Raw genomic sequence first — 20,682 nt, 5'->3', positions numbered from 1 at the left:
GGTACTTCCAGGAAAAAAAAAAAAAAAGAAATTTCACTAATGAGATATGGTAGGCCCTTCCACATGGCTCTAGAATATCGTCTATAGTGCTATGGGCAAGCTTGAAAGTTAACTAAACTTGTGGATGTGTGAGATAACAGCTGATAAAAAAATGTCTATTGGATGGCATCATTGTGAGTCTAGAAGCCAAAGAAATCATGGTCATGTTACCCAGGGTCAGGAAAATGTCATACATATTGAAACATGCTTACATGTTCAAAAAACAATACTACCTTGAAAATGTTAAGTTTGCAGGTTCTGCAGATTAAGAAGCTATGAAAGAATTTTTTAAAAATTTTCTCTGAGTGTTATACACAAACAGGATTGAATGGAAGAGTGTTTTTAATAGTGATGAGACTGGCTAGTTTTACAAGAATATTGGCAAACCAACCTATATAACACTAATAGCAAAATATTGTGATCAGAGGCATATGGGAATTTATGTCTGTCTTTTTCCAAGGAGCAACAGTTCAATATTTGCTAATTCAGTGTCCATGGTGATTTTATAGAATATAATAACCACTGTGACTAATGAGAACCAACTGCGTGTGTGTATGTTGTGTGTGTGTGTACATAGTACAAATACCTAGTACTAACTGAAAGTGATTCTTTAATATGCAATATTCAATTCCATTTTCTCCAATTAGGAATTTAGTACTTTCAGATCAAAATCTCTCATTGCACATGTTAGCCATGTGGAATTTTTTTGGTTGTTGCTTTGGTTTGGTTTTATATCTTTTAATGTTTTGTCACTTTCAAATGAGTTTTGTAAAATCAGCTAACATGGGAATTGTGGCCAATACTCTTTTTCTAATTGCTTTAGCTATTTTTTTAAGGTTTGTTTTTAGACCTTGGCTGTTTTGAGGAAAATGGAAAGTGACTTGGCACTGACCGTATCACTCCACAAATTATCGTGAGTGGGGGATTCACACATAAGTCTGAGGATGGCTAAGCATTTGTTCTTTCCTAAATGAAAAGTTGAATTTCCCCTCCTTCTGCAAAAATCCCTTTGTCAAAGGGACTGTTTGCCACTTTTATTGGCATTGCCACCTAAATGATATTAATGCAAAAATCTGATAAATGCATAAGTCTCTTAGTCACACAGATCCTATTCTTGTCTAAGAATCTAAGAATTATTTTTAAATAAAATCACTTTGGAATATAGATTGAAAATTGAAGAGCAATAAAGAGAAGAATTTCTACTTCATCACTACATACATTTCCCATCTCCAGTCAGCTCTTACTGCAGTTTAGGAGGATGTGCAACAATTTAATTGTTCTACTTGATTGCAACTCACAGGACATGCAAGAAGAAGATGAATCTATCTTGGCAAAAGCATTACTAAAAATATTTTAGATGTGCTTGCGCAGAAGTGAAGGAAATGTTTCTGAGCTTGGATGAGAAAGACACAAGCAGTGAAAGGCTCTGTGCAGAGACTCTGGTTTGTAATACAAATAGGATTGCCATAAATGTGCAGTTATCTGCACACACTTGGGAAGGGGATGGTGGTGAAAGAGAGTGATGGACCTTCCGAAATGGGAGTAGAGACTTCACATTCCTGTATGAAAAGCAACACACTGCCAGCTCTATGTGTTGAGGCTGTAGGAAGCAGAGTTCTAGTGCATGAGGATTTCTGGGCACTGGAGACTTGGGAGTAAATGTGAATATAGCAATGTGGCAGCCACTGTTGGTGCTTCACTTGTAAGCACCATTCTAGTGCTTGGCTCCCAACAGCCAGCATCTGCTTCTGTTTGCCTGAGAAATTCTCAGATCTCCAGAGCCCACCTTGCATGCAAGTACGCAGACCAGAAGTCCTGGGGAGTGAACACCACTCAACCCCAGCAGTCCTCAGGTAATGAATGAGGCCTGCCCTTCTTCACACAAGTAGCAGAACTATGAAGTGTGTTCCACACTGGCTCCCAGAGTTCCCTGGTAGGACTGAGCTCCACATGCCCACACCCGGTATCACACTTTATTGACCTCTTTTCTTTTCTCTCTCTCCTTTCCCCAGTCCCCAACTTTGTTTCTGAGATCACACTCCAAATGAAATATCTGTATTTCCATCCTTATCTCAGAGTTTGCTTCCCCATGAAACTCAAACTAAAGAAATAGGTTAACCAGGTTCTAGAATTCTCAAAATGCGTAGTTGCAGGGCCTTTACTTATATTCATCTGTGATGTTTCTTTAGTCATAAATGAAGGAAAAGAAAACCCAGAAGCAGGGGTTGAGAAAGTATTGTCAGAGAGTGAAGCAACTGGTTGGGGACTGTTGTGAGCATCGTGCCTAAATTGAGTGGCTAGAACCAGCTGTGGTATGTCTGATTTCACTGGGTAATGTGACCCTTGGGTTATCAGATCCTTTTTTTTTTAATTTATTTTTTATTGGTGTTCAATTTACCAACATGCAGAATAACCCCCAGTGCCCGTCACCCATTCACTCCCACCCCCCGCCCTCCTCCCCTTCTACCACCCCTAGTTTGTTTCCCAGAGTTAGCAGTCTTTACGTTCTGTCTCCCTTTCTGATATTTCCCACACATTTCTTCTCCCTTCCCTTATTTTCCCTTTCACTATTATTTATATTCCCCAAATGAATGAGAACATATAATGTTTGTCCTTCTCCGACTGACTTACTTCACTCAGCATAATACCCTCCAGTTCCATCCACGTTGAAGCAAATGGTGGGTATTTGTCGTTTCTCATGGCTGAGTAATATTCCATTGTATACATAAACCACATCTTCTTTATCCATTCATCTTTTGATGGACACTGAGGCTCCTTCCACAGTTTGGCTATCGTGGCCATTGCTGCTATAACCATCGGGGTGCAGGTGTCCCGGCGTTTCACTGCATCTGTATCTTTGGGGTAAATCCCCAACAGTGCAATTGCTGGGTCGTAAGGCAGGTCTATTTTTAACTGTTTGAGGAACCTCCACACAGTTTTCCAGAGTGGCTGCACCAATTCACATTCCCACCAACAGTGTAAGAGGGTTCCCTTTTCTCCGCGTCCTCTCCAACATTTGTGGTTACCTGCCTTGTTAATTTTCCCCATTCTCACTGGTGTGAGGTGGTATCTCATTGTGGTTTTGATTTGTATTTCCCTGATGGCAAGTGATGCGGAGCATTTTCTCATGTGCATGTTGGCCATGTCTATGTCTTCCTCTGTGAGATTTCTCTTCATGTCTTTTGCCCATTTCATGATTGGATTGTTTGTTTCTTTGGTGTTGAGTTTAATATCAGATTCCTCTTATGGAAAATTGATTTTTAAATGTTGAGAATTGATTCAGACTGTTTAAAAATACAAAGTACAATACCACAAATTTGGAAAACCATTAAGGATGTCTGCTAAAACAGAACATGAGTATAACCTGTAAGCATTTCCACTCCTGGGGAGATACTCAAGAAAACTGCATCCTTATGAACACAAAAAGATATGTACTATAAGAAACACTGTTCGTAATAATGCCAAGGACACAAATGCTTCCAAAAAAAAAGGTAGAGAGATACATTGTGCACACCCAAGTGATGCAAAACTCTATAGCAAGGAGACTGTGTAAATCATTGCTACTGACCATACTATGAATGCTCTCAAATATCATGTTGAACCAAAGAAGCCTGAACCTACTGTATGCCCTGTATGATTGCATTCCTATAAACTATGCAACTATATAAATAGACAAAATTAATCTATGCTATTGAAAGAATAGGCTTTCTTATTCAAATCAGTTTCTCTAGTCACCTACTACACTTGTAGGATCCTATAGGTAGGGGTATACTCTTCATGGGTAAATCATTTCTCCTTTTAAGGTATAATTCTTCTTGAGAAGGGTGGTAACATAGATCTATTAACATGAATTAGGGCCTAGCATTGAACGACACAGAAATGGACAAGTCAGAATCCATGCCCTCCTGACTGGACAAGACCTAAAATATATCATGGGAACCATAGGTTGATTTACATAGATCTTGGTTACTGCCCACTCCTAAGTCAATTGCTGAGGACAGGGGGTATGAGATCATGTTCATTTGCCTATGCCACACAGAGGCTACCTTTGGAACAGAAACTGGGATTAATTCCATGCAAACCTTAGGACTGCTGCTATCTTACTTTGGATTCCCCTAACAACACATCTTGAAAATAAAGATTTAAGTGCTTGGAGACAATTCTGGAAAACATCAGTAGAGAAGTAAAGAGGGAGATAAGGAGGGGATGGCTGATGGACAAGAGAGCTAGGGTGTTTATACACCCATTCCCATCTGTCATTAGGTGAGGACTGGTGCTAGAAGACATTACTTCGCTATAGTTGCCTGTGTTTCAAAGAAAGCTCTGGAAGTCAAAGAAAATTTTCAGAACAAGAAATGCAGGAACTAACAGTTGAAAGTCGGGCCAAATGTAATGTTGAGCAAAAGAATCCAGAACCTAGAGTACATACTATGGATGATGACAGTGGAGCATTGACAGCACCTGCTACAATTACCCAATGAGAGAAGCAGGTCCTCAACTGAAAACTTGGATGCATTTTAGGAAAAAGAGACAAAATGAATGCCAATTAGAACACCAACCAGTGTCCACTACACACTCAAATCAGAAGTCAGTCATTAAGCAATAAAGCAACCCATGATTGTTCCTTAGAAGGAGAGTCACCTCAGAATCTGCCTCATTTGTGAGATGCCACCTCAAAATAGCCTCCACTTGTGCAGGAGTCCAGTCTTCAATGTGCCTGACAGGTGTCCCTATATGATTCTTCCACCAATAAGGGGCCTATTCTTTCACAAGACAGCCTCTTCTGTCATCAGAAAGTCTTACTTGTTATATACTTTTGGTATGATATTGAAATCTGCATCCATATGACTTCCCCCATGCTTCCCTCTCCTCTTGTCTGGTCCAAACACCCTCCCTGGACTGTGTTCCTGGATCTGCAGTGTCACCTTGGATATATCCACAGGGCCTTGGATCAGACGGTGTGGGAAGTGTGGGAAGTAGTGGGTGGATGTTTCCTTCATTAAATCTCTCCTACAGTGATTTTCAGATGAAGTCAATGAAAGGTTAAATAACTTGGCCCAGATCATACACTCACACACTGACAAGTGAGAGAAGTAAGGTTCAAATACGGAATATCTGACTCCATTACAATGTTTTACTCAACAGAGCGTCTGTGGGGGGAAAGTGTGCATGCAAGTGTGTGTGTGTGTGTGTGTGTGTGTGTGTGTGTGTATGGCTTCTCCCTCTGACTCCCAGGTACAGCCACCAGCTCTCCGTTTCCCATACTTATCCCAGACCATGCAGTGAGACAAACCTCAGATCAGCAGCACTGACTCTCCCCTTCTCCTCCATCAAAATTGCCATCTTTGGGGTCCCACACAAAGTAGCAATGGATTCTCTCAACAAAACAATTGATACTTTTGTGATAAATGGCTGGGATTCCTCTTCAAGTCACAACTTACCTTTGGAGGATGATGCCTTAATTCAGAAAGGCAGCTGAGGTGGAAATTCCTATCATTGAAACAAACACAGGAGAGTTGGGGGTTCCTTTGGGGATTTGTGACACAACCAAAATCACATCATATAAACATATACTCACCTTTCTCAGTTTGTGGGTAGGCTTAGACTCAGGTCCTATCTAAAGGGAAAGTGATTGTCCCTAAGACTGCCAGTCTACAGTGTACTGGGGGATGCATCAGAGCCCTTCACCATGATTGTTGGGATTTGGTGTGCCCATTTCTTTTTGTATCAATACTGTCACAGCCAGCCTTGTAGATTCCCTGAAAAGACATGCTGACCAGATATCACAGGCCAGTTGTCTCTTTAGAGAATCATCCTCTTTCCTGAAGCACAATGCAGAATGGGAGAACCAGAGCAATTACCATAGGATGGTGCTTATTTTCACAGTCAGAGCAAAGGGTTTTAGTCAGACTGCCTATGGACTCAAAGTTAGGCTCTGTCCTCAACTACTAACAGACCAGTGGGCTAGTGTCTCAACTCTCTGAGCCTCAAGTCCAAAACATAAATGAGAATAGCCCTCACCTCTTAGGCTGCTATGAGGATTGATTGTTATGATACCTGTGGATGTTCCTTTCATGCTGTGAGTGCTCAAAGTCACTTTTCTTTTCTTGCTATCAAAGCCAAGTCCCCACCACGATCATTCTAGTACAGAAAAAAAGAATATTTTGAGATCTAAGTTGTGCTTGCTCTCTCTCTTACTCCTTCCTCTCTCCATCTATCTTTTTGGCTTATGTATTTTTCAAAAGTATTATATGAGATAGGAATACAAACCTCCCTTGGCAGAGTCAGCTAGTGATAGCAATGCGTTTTATCAGGGGCAGAGAACTCCCCAATTCCCTGTCTTGTCCCCTACATTGGTCATAACCATTGCTCATTTTTTTTTACTCTGTTTGCCTGTTCATGATCTGCCAGACTCTACTACAAAATCTGCCTTCGCTCCTGCCAAAAATGATCGTTTTTTCTTTTCTTGTTCCCCTATTGACCCTCTATTCATTCCTGATGTCAATTGAAAACTTATCTTTCTCTCCCCAATCTATTCATCTTAAATTCAATCTCCCACTGCTATGATTTTTCTTCAGCATCTGGATAGTTTAACTTACTGTGTGCCATGGGGGATACAGATGTGCAGCAGATGCCAGGCTAAGTGGAAGAAGCATTGTGTAAATGGAAAATGTATTCAGATTGTCATGAGGATGGTTGTGTTATTTTTCTTAAGACCTCTGGCCTTGAAATTTGGTTGAAAGTTAATATTTTTTTGAACGTCTTATTGAAGCATACCAGAAAGGAAGAAAATATATGCATACATGTGAATGCATGGCTTAGTGAATTTTCACAAACTAAACACACCTGTATAACCAGTACCCAGATCAAGTAAGAACATTATCAGAATTCCATTTGCCTTTCATTATCCCCCCAAATGTAACCACGATTTTGACTTTTAAGAGCATAATTTTTTAAAAAATTTTTATGAATGAGATCACACATGATATACTCTGTTTTGTCTACCTTCACTTCTTAAATATTATGCTTGTGAGATTTATTCATACTGGTTAAATGTGATAGTAGTTCATGTTTTCTTATTATGTGGCAGTATACCATTATTTAAATATGGCATAATTCATTTATCTCTTCTATTGTTGAAGAGCATTTGGGGAGTCTCCAAACTGAGGCTTTTATGAAAAGTTATACTAAAGTGTACATGTCTTTTGGTGTACATATGTGTTCTCTTGGGTGCATATGTAGTAGTGGAATTGCTGGATCATGGACTATCAGTATATTCAACTTTAGTAGATTACCAGTTTCCCAAAGTGGTTGGATAATTTTATGATATCATCATCACAGTAGAAGGGTTCCAGTTGTTCCACATCCTCACCAACACTTTATTGTCTGTAATGTTTTTGTTTTATTTTGTCTTGCTTTTTTTTTTCTGGCATTCTGGTAGATGTGTGTAGTCATACCACATTATGGTTTAATATGCATCTTCCAAATGACGAATGAAGTTTAGCACCTTTACACACATTTATTGGCCACGTGGGCATCCTCTTTTGTAAAATATGTATTAATTTTTTTTATTTTTTGCATTTTAAAAGTGTTATTTAATTTTTCTTATTGGTTAAAATAGCTAAGATTTTATATAAGACAAGATTTAGAGAGTTTGCCACACTTTGATGGATTTTTCTACCACTTTACAATAATTATGGATGTCTCTAGTTATCACTAATGATGTCTCAAGTTGTCAGAAATTTCTCCAAGCAATTCAATTTTATTTAAAAAAAAAAGTACCCCATAGCACTTTGAGAAGCAAAGCATGGAGAGTCAGAAATCTGGGTTGGTTGTTTCACTAAATAGCTTTGTGACCATATGCAAGACTTGGTACCCTCTTCTGAAAAATAAGATGGTTAGATTTGAGAGCTGCCAAATCTAAGATTCTATGAAGTGCAAATAAAGTCTGTAGTTTGGAGAAGTGAGGAACAGGGAGAAAAGGAGGCTATAAACTGGAGCACCTCCACAAAGTTGATAATTCCTACTCTTAAATTAAAAAAAAAAAAAGACACACCAAACAATCTAACCTTAACTCCATAATTTCTTCCATGTCTTAAATTTTACCTGAATTGTGAGTTTTCCGTGTTGAAGAAGGAGTATCAAAAAAAATGTTAAATCTCTATTTATCCTCCTCTCTAGAAATTTTTCTGTAATGGAAAATAGTACCCAGATCAGAATTGACCAAAACAAGAAACAAAACTTCTTTATGGTTTTTTGAGTGTGTGCCTGACACAGACCTAAGAGAAAACACTTGTTATCTTCCATGGCTCAACCACAGATATTGTACCAAGACTAGCCTATTGTATCTACCTTTTTTTCTGCACACTTTGGCCTTGAGTACAAGCCTTTTTATGCCTTCTATGATAAATGGTTGTCACCAGCCTGAAATCCACATGTCCTGTCTCCCCCTCCTCATGTAGCTGCAACCTCTTGATAGTAAATTCTGTGGCAGCTTCACCCTAACTGGCAGCTTACAGAAAATAACATAAAAGAATGTCATCACAACCTCAGAGAAATCTTTCATACAAGATACAAAAAGCTTTAAGCATAGAGGAAGTGATTAATAAATTAGACAATATTAAAATTAAGAACTTGCATTCATCAAAAGACTCCATTAAGCGAATGAAAAGGCAAGACACATAGTGGGAAAAGATATTTGATACATGTATAACAAAGAGATTATGTCCTGGTTATTTAAGAAAAAAAGTCCTATAAATCAATGAAAAAAGATAACCCAATAAAAAAGGGCAATAGCTCTGAACAAATACTTAAAAAAGAGTATAAATAAATTTATAAACAGGAACGACCTCATTAAGTACTAAGTACATAACCTACGTACCTTTCTTCAATAAGATACCACTATATGCACACTAGACCAGTAGGTATATAAACATAATACAATATTGAATGTTGGAGAGGGTATAGAACAATACAAAAATCTCATGTTTCTAGTGGAAGTGTAAATCAGAATATCCACTTCAAAAAAAAAATCTGTTTGGCAGTATGCGCTATAGTTAAAGATATGGGTATATACATATCTGTAAGCAGGAATTCAATAATTCTACTTTACATACATAACCTACAGAACAGCGTAGATATGAGCAAAGTATGTGTACTTGTCTATAAGTATACTCTTCTTAAAAGCAAAAGTCTAGAAACAACCTAAACACTTGCCAATGGTACAAGTTTAGGTTAATCATTAACTTCCAACAGTAGAGTGCTATACAGTAATGAAAATGAATGACTACAGTTATATAGAGCAAGATACACAAGTCTTTAAAACGTGATACTGATAAAAGAAGGCAAATGCAAAAGGGACCCCTGGGTGGCTCAGTCAGTTAAGCATCCAATTCTTGATTTTGGTTCAGGTTATGGTCTCAGCGTTGTGAGACTGAGCTCTGCACTGGGCTCTGTGCTGGTTGTGGAACCTGCTTGGGATTCTCTTTCCCTCTCCTTCTGCCCCTCCCCATCCACCCCATCTCTCTCTTTCTCCCTGGCTCCCTCTCGAAAGAAAGAAAGAAAGAAAGAAAGAAAGAAAGAAAGAAAGAAAGAAAGAAAGAAAGAAAGAAAACGCATACTATCTGATTCCATTGACATAAAGCTCAAAAAACAGGCAAAAGTGACTGTATTATTTAGAAATTATTAAAATAAGAAGAGAAGCATAGAAGTGATTGCCTATTCAGACAGAATAGTGGTATAACTTCTGGGGTAGGAGGAGGTCAGAGTATAATTTCTGGGTTGCAGGCAATGTTCTGATTCTTGACTTGGTGGTAGTTCATAGCTGTAACCTTTAGAACTAATTTTTATACTGTATAATGATGTTTTAGGAAATTTTATATGTATGTTTTGTTTCACAGTATAGAAGACAAAATAATGTGTGTCATGCCTGGCACATAGTAAGTGCTCAATGAATGTCAGTTATTATCATAAATATATAATATACTAATTTTATTTTTATTAGACTTTGCACTTTACAAAGTTTTTTTCATGAAAATTACCTCATTTTAACCTGTGTTGTTATTATTTCTATTTCACAGATGAGAAAACATAGCTTAGTCTTCAGACACACACACATACACACACATACACACACACACACACACACACACACCACACACACCAAACAATCAGCAAGGAGTACAGCTGGAGCCACAGCTCTGGTCTCTGTCTTCGAGACTCACATCTACCCTGTTACTTAATGGAAGGGGAATGAGCCAAGAGTCTGATGATCCAAAACCCAGCCCATAGCTAGTATTGTTTTACTGTATGAATGGAGTCAAACTTCCTGATTTTCCCATGTCAAAGGGACACAAAGACTTCCTATGCTGCACAGAACCATGAGAGGACAGAAAATGTGTTGAAATACGTGAAATAAAAAAATAAAATAAAATAAAATAAAAAATAAATTAAAAAAATAAAAAAAAAGAAATACGTGAAATGCTGTATTCAATGAATGTTATTTTGATGTGCCTTTACCTATACATTGAGCCTGAGCTGACTTAGTCAGTGCTAAAGCAGCATTGATATTAGTAGTCTCTCTCCCCTCCTCTTAGTGGTCTCACTCAAGTCCCCAAAATAAATCAATGATAAAGAGATTAATCTAATTAGAAGACTTGGACATTGGAGCCAGTTGAAACCAAACTGCCTATGCCCAACACAGCCAAATGGAACTGGGAGCAACAGAAAGCAAACATTTTTGCACGCTGAAAGTTGATACAAAACACTTTCTCACTCATCAGTCTAAGAACGGTTAAAGTGCATGGTGTGGGAAATTAAGCTTATTCTTAGCCTGCTTTAACAGAAAACAATCTCCAGGGCTATCTCATATGTCTTCTGACAGAGGGGCATCAATTGGGAAGATTACGTCTGTTATCAAGGAAAGCAATGAACTTTCCATTTACATTGGACTTTTATAATCTGATGAGAGAAAAGGTACATTTATCTAGTCTTTTAAAAGGGAACGGAAACTCTACAAATCTGTCCATTATACCTGCCGAGAATCTAAAGTGAGGTCAAGACAAAAGCAGATTACTTTTGATAGTGTTAATAAGAGTTTATTGCAAGGCCTGCAGGCCAGATCTCCCTCTGTGGATTTCTGAGTGGCTTTGGGAGCTGGGCTATTCTTAGAGTAATGAGAAAGAGCCTTATCTCACACCATAGGAAATTCAAAGATCCCTACGGCTTCAAAAGTCTTATTGTTGCACTTTAGTAGAACTAAAAGCCAAGGTAGTTTCTCATCACAAATACCTGTCTAATGTGGAGGATATGGGAGGAACCTTAAGAGATACAGACATGCAGCTCTCAATATGGTGTATTAATAATGGCACTCACAGAGACTCTCATGTGACTGAGGCTGTTTCCATGACTGAACCACATTCTGAGGCAGCATTAGCAATATCAGTATTAGTGAGTTAAAGGTATTGGTTACAAGCATCAGATGCTAACTGGCTTATTTAGGCAATGGGGAATATATTAGGAAAGTATCAAGGGCTGAAAAAATTAGTGGGTGGTTAAGTTTTGGAGGAGGGAAGTGCCAAGAGAGTGACAGAACAGGAAGCAAGAGGCATAGCAATAGTCTCCTGCCTGGAAAGCCTTAGGCATGACACCACCTTTATCGTGTATGACCTATACTCACTGTGTTCTTGAGTCACTGGCTCAAGGTTTAAAGTCTTATGAGAGACCATATGATTGTCTAATCTTAGGCCATAGGTAGACTCCCTCATCTTGTGAATAAACCTACATAGGAGACAAGAAAGATGCACTATGGCCCTACTCATCTTCAAAGTGAGCACTGGGTATCTGAATTTCCTTTCCCACAGAGACTCTTAGAAGATAGAATGGTTACTTTATTGTTTTTTTTTTTTTCGTTCAATCATGTGAATAACAAACATTCCAAACTCTAATGGATCATAGCAACAAACATTCATTTTTCTTGTTTGTGGTTCCATGAGTCAACTAGGATGGCATTACCTCAGGTGGCAGACTAGCTGGGGTTGCCTCCAGGCCACAGACCAGGTCCACATCTGCTCCACATCTCTCTTTCTTTTTAAAATGATTTTATTTATTTATTCATGAGAGACACAGAGAGGCAGAGGCAGGCAGAAGGAGAAGCAGGCTTCCTGTGGGGAGCCTGATGCAGGACTCAAACCCAGGACCCCAGAAACACGACCTGAGCCACAAGCAGAAGCTCAACCACTGAGCCACCCAGGTGCCCCTCCACATCTCTCTATAGACCAGTGGCTACCATCAGCTTGTTCTTCTCATGGAAGCTCACAAAAAAAGCTAAGCCTCTGTTTGTCTTACCTCTGCTCACATCCCTTTGGTGGAAGCCCATCACATGTTCTATGCAAATTCAGTGGGGCAGCCAGGTGTAACCCATCCCATCCCAATAGGACAGAGGATGGAAGTGAATAATGTTGATAATGATAAACAGTCAATCTAATACAGCTGCTAAGCAAGCATCCTCTTTATGTAGGACCTAACCATTTCACTGACAACTTCCCAAAACCTCCATTTCTTCCATTTCTTATCTGATCCAAATCCTCAGGTAAAAATTCATGAAAAAGATCTTAGTCACTATTGCTGGAGGATACACACTAGTTGTATCTATATGTGTCCCTCAGATCTCAGTCCCACATTCTTGGGCAATTATATACATGCTTTATTTTCACTTGTAGATAATAAATGCCTTGAGGGCAAAGCACATGTCTTAGTGAGGATCCTTGCAGATGTTCGGCTTGTAGTTGTTTTCCTTGAGTTGCTGATGAATGAAAGAGTAGGTCCTATTGGACTTTATCAGTCACTGCTCTGATAGGGCTCACCAGCCTCAGAAGAGCGTGGGCATGGATGGCCTGTGGTAGAGCCAGTGGTTGGGATCAAGGCTTGTTTAGAACACTGAATTTTCATATACCACATCATGAAACAAAGACAAGTCATTTATCCTTTCAAATTCCATATTTGTTTCCTTATCCTCTCACCTCTTGACTCCACCCACTACCAGTCAAGGTCAAAGGCATTACCTAAATGAAAGGGATGCCTAAACCCACACCTAGGATCTTGCTTCAGGCTGCATCTCCTTTGTACTTTTATCTCATCACTACCACTATTGTGTCTAAAAGGCTTATTCCTTCTTGAAAGCAAGTACCATGCTCCCAAATAATATTAACCATGAATATTCTGTGTCAGGTGCTAAGCCAAACATTTAACATGAACTAACATAATTAGTATTCATAACTTCTACATTAGACAAGAACTAGTAACATTGTGATTACTTGGCTTTAAGCTCAGACTGGACTTTTCTTAGTTTGCACTATTTACCCTGTTGGAAAGGTATAGGCAGTAAGTGCTGAAAGCGCAAATTCAGGAACCAGACAACTTGTTTTTAAATCTCTTTCCAATCCTTATATCTGTGTGACCTTAAATAAGTTACTTATATCCTATGCCTCTGTTTCTTTTTCTACATAGAGGTTGTAATAGTACTTACCTTGTAACAGTGTTGTGAGCACTGGATAGGCAAAAACACCCAGAACAATGTCTAAAAGCACTCAATAAATGTTTGAAAGGGGCATTGATCCTCCATCCACCTACTTGGATGCTCACTTAGTGACCCAGACTCCCCCATCCAAGAGGGACTCCTATTCTGGCCATGGAAGCAGGAGTAGATATGTGTAATAGCCCATTTCAGCAAGAAGGTCCCCCATTCACCTCTACTTTGACCAAAAGAACAAAGTCCCTTCAGATCTCTTTTGTGTTTTTCCCTCACATTGGAGTATTTTTGTTCATTCTCCCTCATCAGCACATGCCTAGGAAATAACTAGTTTTTGATTATGGATTTGATGGCTTAAGACAGTTTTATTATTTTATTATGAATTTGGTTGCTTAGAATTTTTGTTCTTAATTTTGGACATTTATATCTCATTTTCCTTATGAGAAAATCTAGGAATTATAGTTTTAATGTTGTAGTAAGTAATATTAAAATAAATGGCAAGCCAAGAATTAGGGAATTAAAACACCTAATAATTGGATTGGAGAAATATAAAAATGCTGGATTCAGTGAACCAGCACCAGTCTAATTTAAATGTCTAATTAAAAGTTATTTGGAGGCACAGCATACACAAACTGCATTGCAGTCTTCCATGGCTGGAAAGGAAGCTTGGTAACCAGAAGCAAATTCAGAACCACATGAAGAAATGGGAATGGACTGTAATCTTTAAGCAAAGTATTCCATTTTAATCAAGGCATGTCCTACCCTGCATTCCATCACCACTTCATTAAAAGATGCTGTCCCCGGTGCTGAAACTACTGTTAGTTGTTTAACAGCAGAGCAACCATGCTTCAAGCCAGGAAAGGAAGTAGCAATGCCTGGCCGAAGGAGGAAGCTTTTGTTAGCTTGAGCACTATTTATCCAAAGTTGCCTGAGAGCTACAGAGGAAGAAAAAGAAGAAGGTTTGTGATTAGGCAAGCTTAGATTAGAACTGATTTGACAAGAACAAGCCTGCCAGTCTGCAAGCTGATTCATATAGAGGGCTATTCATAGCAGAGGGCTATTTAGCACATTGTCAAATATGACATTCTAAAAACGCAGTATGATCGTTGGTACAAATAGCTAATGAACAATGACATATTTAGATTGCCTGTATAGGGGTGGATAGGTGTGTATAGTTAGGCAAAATGAAATCCATCAGTATATGGGGAGGGGGGAATATAAACAAACAAACAAAAAAACAGAAAATACCCAAAGCAAAATTCTAAAATTGAGTTTGTTTTCAGAGGTTTACCCATTCTTTTACTATCAATTTGCCACTGTCACCTTTGTCTCTCAGTTTTCTCATCTGTAATATGGAATAATAATCGTGCCTACTTTACAGCCTTATGAAAATTAAATTGAAATTAAATGGGTTAAGATATGTAATGCATTTCAAATAGTTGCCAAGAAAGAAGTAAACTCTCAATAAATATTGGTTCTTAACATTATTAATATTATTATTGACACGTATTTTTCTCTACCAAGGAAGTGTGTGGTATAATCGTTTGTATAGGCATCATTAAATTAAACCTAAATGCTTAGCAGAATGCCATTTACAATTCAGTTAAATGGTCCCTCCACTTCTGGAGAATAGAATTTCTTTTTCTAAAGATGTTTCCTATGTTTAAGAGCTCAAAAACGAGCTGCATTCTCTCAAAGACCTCTCACATTTTCCTTTCCTTCCATTTTCTTGTGTTATCAGATTATTCATTTATTTGTTCATGCACGTTTAAAAGCTCTTTAATGAACCAGGCATTGTGCTATATTAAGTTGCTGAGAGATGCCAATCAAGGAGCTTAAAGATCCTCTGTCATTAATGAAAAGAACTACCAACAATCTACAGTATACTTGTACATTAACACACACATGTTAAACATGTTACATTATCTCCATGTAACAGAAAAGGAAACTGAGGCTTAGATGAAGGAATACCTGCCTTGAACATTCTGCTTTAAGGACTAAATGAAGATATTGAAATGTCCAATCTGTACTAACCGTCCATTGCAGAACAGTCTGTTTAAGGAATTGCTGAGCTTCTCTTCCCATCTCCCCTTTTTCAAGACTCTTGGGAGGAAATAGTTCAGAGAAATGGGGACTTGAGGTCTAAGACTTCCCCATGAAGGACAAAGTCACAGCTCCTCCCCTTTCCCCATGAGACAATCTGTCAATAGAGTGTGAACTAAGAAAAATCTCTGCAGTCAAAATGGGGTGAACACAGCAGATGAATTACCTCTTATCTTTAGTTCCACTTCCCTTCCTAATGAATAAATGAGGAAATCAATAGATCCCTGTGTCCTGTGTGCCGTTTTTTTTTAACTCCAAGCAAGTGTTGTTTTCATTGTTTTATTTTTTTTTAACTAAGCAATCCAAACAACCAGAGGCCATTTTCACAGCTTACCATCTAAAAAAAAACACTGCAGTGATAATTAAAACAATCTGGGGCTAGGGGAAGATGGAAGGGAAATCTGTCACTACTGAGACTATCAAGCAGAAAAAAAAAAAAAAAGTGTTCTGGGGAATGAAGCAGAAACATTGACAATTTGTTAGATCTAATCCCAGACTGACATGCAGTGAAAGGGTGAAGCAGAAATTGTTGCTGGGGGAAATGTCAGCTTTACATGAGACATCCATGGAAAAACTTGGAAAACCTACAGTTTTCATCTGCTGCCAGGGCCAAGAAGGAACCAGTTTTCCTTTGCACAAATGGGAATCGACTACTCTGTAGTCATCTGCAAAGACTAGCTTCAAAAAGGAATGAGCATGTCCAGTATATTCACTCCATGTCAGCTTAAAGGCAAGGGTTAAAAAAAGTTAACACATACCCCAACTTTAAAGTATTTTAAGTTTAGTTTTAACTTCACTTTAAGGATATTGCAAGTCTTTCAGAGTCAGAGTTTTTTCCTTTCTTTCATTCTAAGAATGAAACTCCCCATCCCACTGACTGAATCATTTTAGCCCTCTGAGAGATTGTTCAGTAGCTTCTCACCTCCAACTAAAGGTAAAACCCCCTAAGGTAAAACCAGCAAGAACAGCTTTGTAAGACATCTGACCTCATGCTATTCTTAATCAATTTTGCAAGAAAGGTCTTTCCAGTCAGGTATAAACTATGAAATCCAGTCAAGAACCTTTGGTGCTTTATATCTCATATAGTTGCAGTCTGATGGAAACAAGTTTGCCAGAGATTTGTAAATTCTCACATAATAGAAAAAATAATCATTGGACTTGAGGCAAATCTGCTAACCTCATATCTCTTGCTATGTTTGTTGGTTAACAACATAGGTTGGATAATATAACAAAAATAACAATAATAACTAGCCACTGTAAGGTTCTGTTCTTTATGGTAAATGTCATTATTTTTATCCTCAAGCTAAATTTATGAAGTAAAGACATTTGTTACCCTCACTTCACAAACAAGAAAACACATACATTGATTTGAAATGGTGGATTGCATTCAATGCTTAAAATAAAACAAAACAAAACAAAAGGCAAGCAACTAAAATTAAAGCTTCCTTCTTACTGTATTTCTGAAATTTAGATCATTTGATTTACCATAAAAATATAAGCATAGCATGGAATGCAAGCTACTTGTCTATCAAGTGGGAATTTTCCAGTATTTAGAAATTTATTGGGTTTTAGCCAGTCTAGCTCTATTTTGTTGTTCTCCAACAACAAAACCAGAAAATGTTACCAACTGCATCATTAGATGCAGAAGTTGGGAAACAAAATATTAAGGGATTGAGCTGGAAGCATATACATCCAAGAAGTAAAAGTGGTAATAATCCTTGGGGAAGTGGAAGATGAAACTGTATATTCTTCTTTGCCCATCTATTTTGTTGGGTTTTTTTTAACTGAAAATAAAAAGGCCAAACTAAAAAAAAAAAACAAAACAAAACAAAAACTAAAGAATAATGGAGGAAGGTGTTAACTTTTCCAAGGAATCATACCTACTTCTGAATAACAAGTTTATAATACCTTTAAACTCTGAAGTCTGAGTATGCACCTACTGAGTTGCATCTCTTGATCTCTGCTTCCTTTCCTTAACTGCTCTTCTCTGCTGATTTAGAAATGATATTTTGTCACTATGGTTACTACCCAACTTCAGAATTCTTGAAAAACATATGCTATCCCAAATCAGCGATTATTAAATAGTTATTAAATAAATAGCTGGGGTAGCCTTATAACTATTATTTTCATTGAATTTATAATTTTAAAAACTTCCAAAAAGGAAATCTCTAGACTTAGATAATTCCACTGGAGAATTTTACCAAATGATTAAAGAAGAATTAATATCCATTTAATGTAATTTCCTCTCGAAAAACTTACAAGTGAGTTCAATAAGGTCACAGAATAAAATATAAACATAAAAAAATATTTCTATGTCACCAATAGGCATGTGTGCACTTGCAGCAATACTTCCAAGTTGCTCAAAAAAGAACTTTTTTAGAGATAAATCTAGCAAGACATGTACAGAACTCATTTGCTGAGAACTGCAAAAACACTGAGGAAATAAAGAGATTAAAAAGTGAAGATAGAATGTCATGTTCATGGATTAGAAAACTCAACAAAGTAAAAACATCAGTTCTCTCCAAAATGATACACAGCTTTAACACAATTACTAACAAAATCGAAACAACAGTTTTTGTATAGACAAAATAATTCTAATACACATACGCAAAGGCAAAAGAAGTAGAAATAACTAAAACAATTTTGAAAAATAATATAGCACGAAGAATCAGTTTTCCTGACTTAACACTTATCATGCACCCACAGTAGTCAAGACTATGCAGTATTGGCAGAGGAATAGGCACATAGATCAGAAGAAGAGAACAAAGGACTCAGAGATAGAACCACACAAATGTGTTGAACTGATTTTTTGACAAGTGCAATAGCAATTCAATGGAGGAAAAATAGCCTTTGCTATATGTAGTAATAGAATAAATGACCATCCACAGGCACGTGCACAAAGAGAATTTTTGTGTAAGTCTCCACTTTGAACAAAGTTAACTCAAAATCTATCATGGACTTAAACATAAAACATAAAATGACAAAACAAACAAAAATAAGCTAAAATATTCCAAATCTAGGTAAGAGTGCTTAGCCTTGATGCTAAAAATATGATCCATAAAAAGAAAGAATGATAAAGTAGACTTCATCAAGATTAAAAATTGTTGCTCTGTAAAAGACTCTATTAAGAAGATAAATAGACAAACTATATACTGAGAAAATATTTGCAATTCATTATCTGACAAAGGACTTTTATCTAGAACATATAAAGAACTCATAAAACTCAACAGAAAAATAATCCAATTAGAAAATGGACAAAAGACATAAAAGATATTTCACTGAAGAAGATATGCAGATGGCAAATAAGCACATGTAAATATGTTCAATATCATTAGCCATTAGGGAATGCAAATTCAAATCACAATGAGATATTGCTACACACCTATCAGAATGGCTAAGAAATGCTTGTGAGAATGTAGAGATATGGGATCATTCACACATTGTTGGTAGAAATGTAAAGTGGTACAGCCACACTAAAAAAAAGCTGTTAATTTCTTTAAAAACTAAACATGCAACTATTGTACAGCCCAGCAATTGCATTGCTGGGCATTTATCCCACAGAAATGAAAATATGTTCACCAAGAAAAACTGTAAATGAGTGTTTATGAGAGTTTTATTCATAGTAGCCAAAAAGCACAAATAACTCAGATATCCTTCAAGGGGTGAATGGTTAAACAAACTGTGGTACATCTATACAATTATTACTAATCACCAATAAAAGGCAACAAACTATGGATACACTAAGCAATATAATTTAATTTCACAGAACTATGCTAAATGAAAAAATCCAATTCCCAAAGGACACGTACTATATGATTCCGTTTATATGATATTCTTGAAATGACAAAATCATAGAAATGAAGTACAGATTAATCATTGTCAAGGCCCAGGGAGGAAGTGGAGGCAGGAGGGAAGAAAGTGCAGCTATAAAAGGGCAAAATGAGAGATTCATTGGGGATGGGACTATCAACTATCTTGACCTGTGCCAATGTCAATATCTTGGTTATGATATTTTACTTGGGTTTTGCCACTGGGAGAAACTGAGTAACGGATATGCTGAGTTGCTGTTTATTAATTAGTCTAAGTACATGTTCATCTACATTTATCTCAAAACTAAAAATGTAATTTAAAAAGTCAACACGAGCTTGTTACTCATAGTTCTGTGGCAGGTCTTCAACATGTATATGTTCAGTTCTACCATAAGCTGTTAGAGGAAGCTGCTTCTGTAAGCTCACTTGGCACATGAAGCAGATAGATTGCCATCTGTACAGACACCATCCTTCAGGCCGCCCGCACTCCAGCTTTTCTTCCAGACCCGGAAGATTCTGACTCACCACTTTATTTTGATCTTTCCCTCACCCTAGATATATATACAAATGCTAAGTCATGTAAACGTACACACAAATGCTAAGTCATCACAATTCCTATTTTCCACTCAGAGTTTTAAATCAGAATTACACCAGTGCCAGATACTGCATAGCTACAACAGCACATATGCCACAACAGATGGCTTACAAGTTGTGGCTTTTACCCCCAAAGTTCTTCTGCCTAGTAAATCTATCAGTAAGCATGCTCCAAATAAGTATTGTAGAATAAAGATAAAAAGTAGGTTTGGTTGAGTGGGTAATGGGATTTCAGAACACAAAGGAAACTTCTGGAAAGTTCCAACTGAGGACCAATTTTGTAGCATCCATTATATGGCTCAATAAACTTTAGTTTTTATTTGGGGGGTTGTTTTTTGTTGTTATTTTGGTGTGTGTGCATATGTGTGTGTGTAATAAAAAAGACTTCAAACACTACTGAGAATCAGATGACAATGTTGGACACTGTCCCTCTCCAAAGTACACACATTTGTCAATTGATCGAAACATATGATCACTGCTGAAACTATTTTTTATTCGGTTTTAGAGAATGCTCAAATATTCAAGATATAAAAATGTCCAAATACCCAAATTGGTGTCAAATGCATCTCTGAAATCTTTGAGCCTGTGATTGCTGGATTAAATGCCAGG

Source organism: Canis lupus, chromosome 24, assembly GCF_011100685.1.
Source record: "Canis lupus familiaris isolate Mischka breed German Shepherd chromosome 24, alternate assembly UU_Cfam_GSD_1.0, whole genome shotgun sequence".
Lineage (NCBI taxonomy): Eukaryota > Metazoa > Chordata > Mammalia > Carnivora > Canidae > Canis > Canis lupus.
This window is presented reverse-complemented; position numbering follows the sequence as displayed.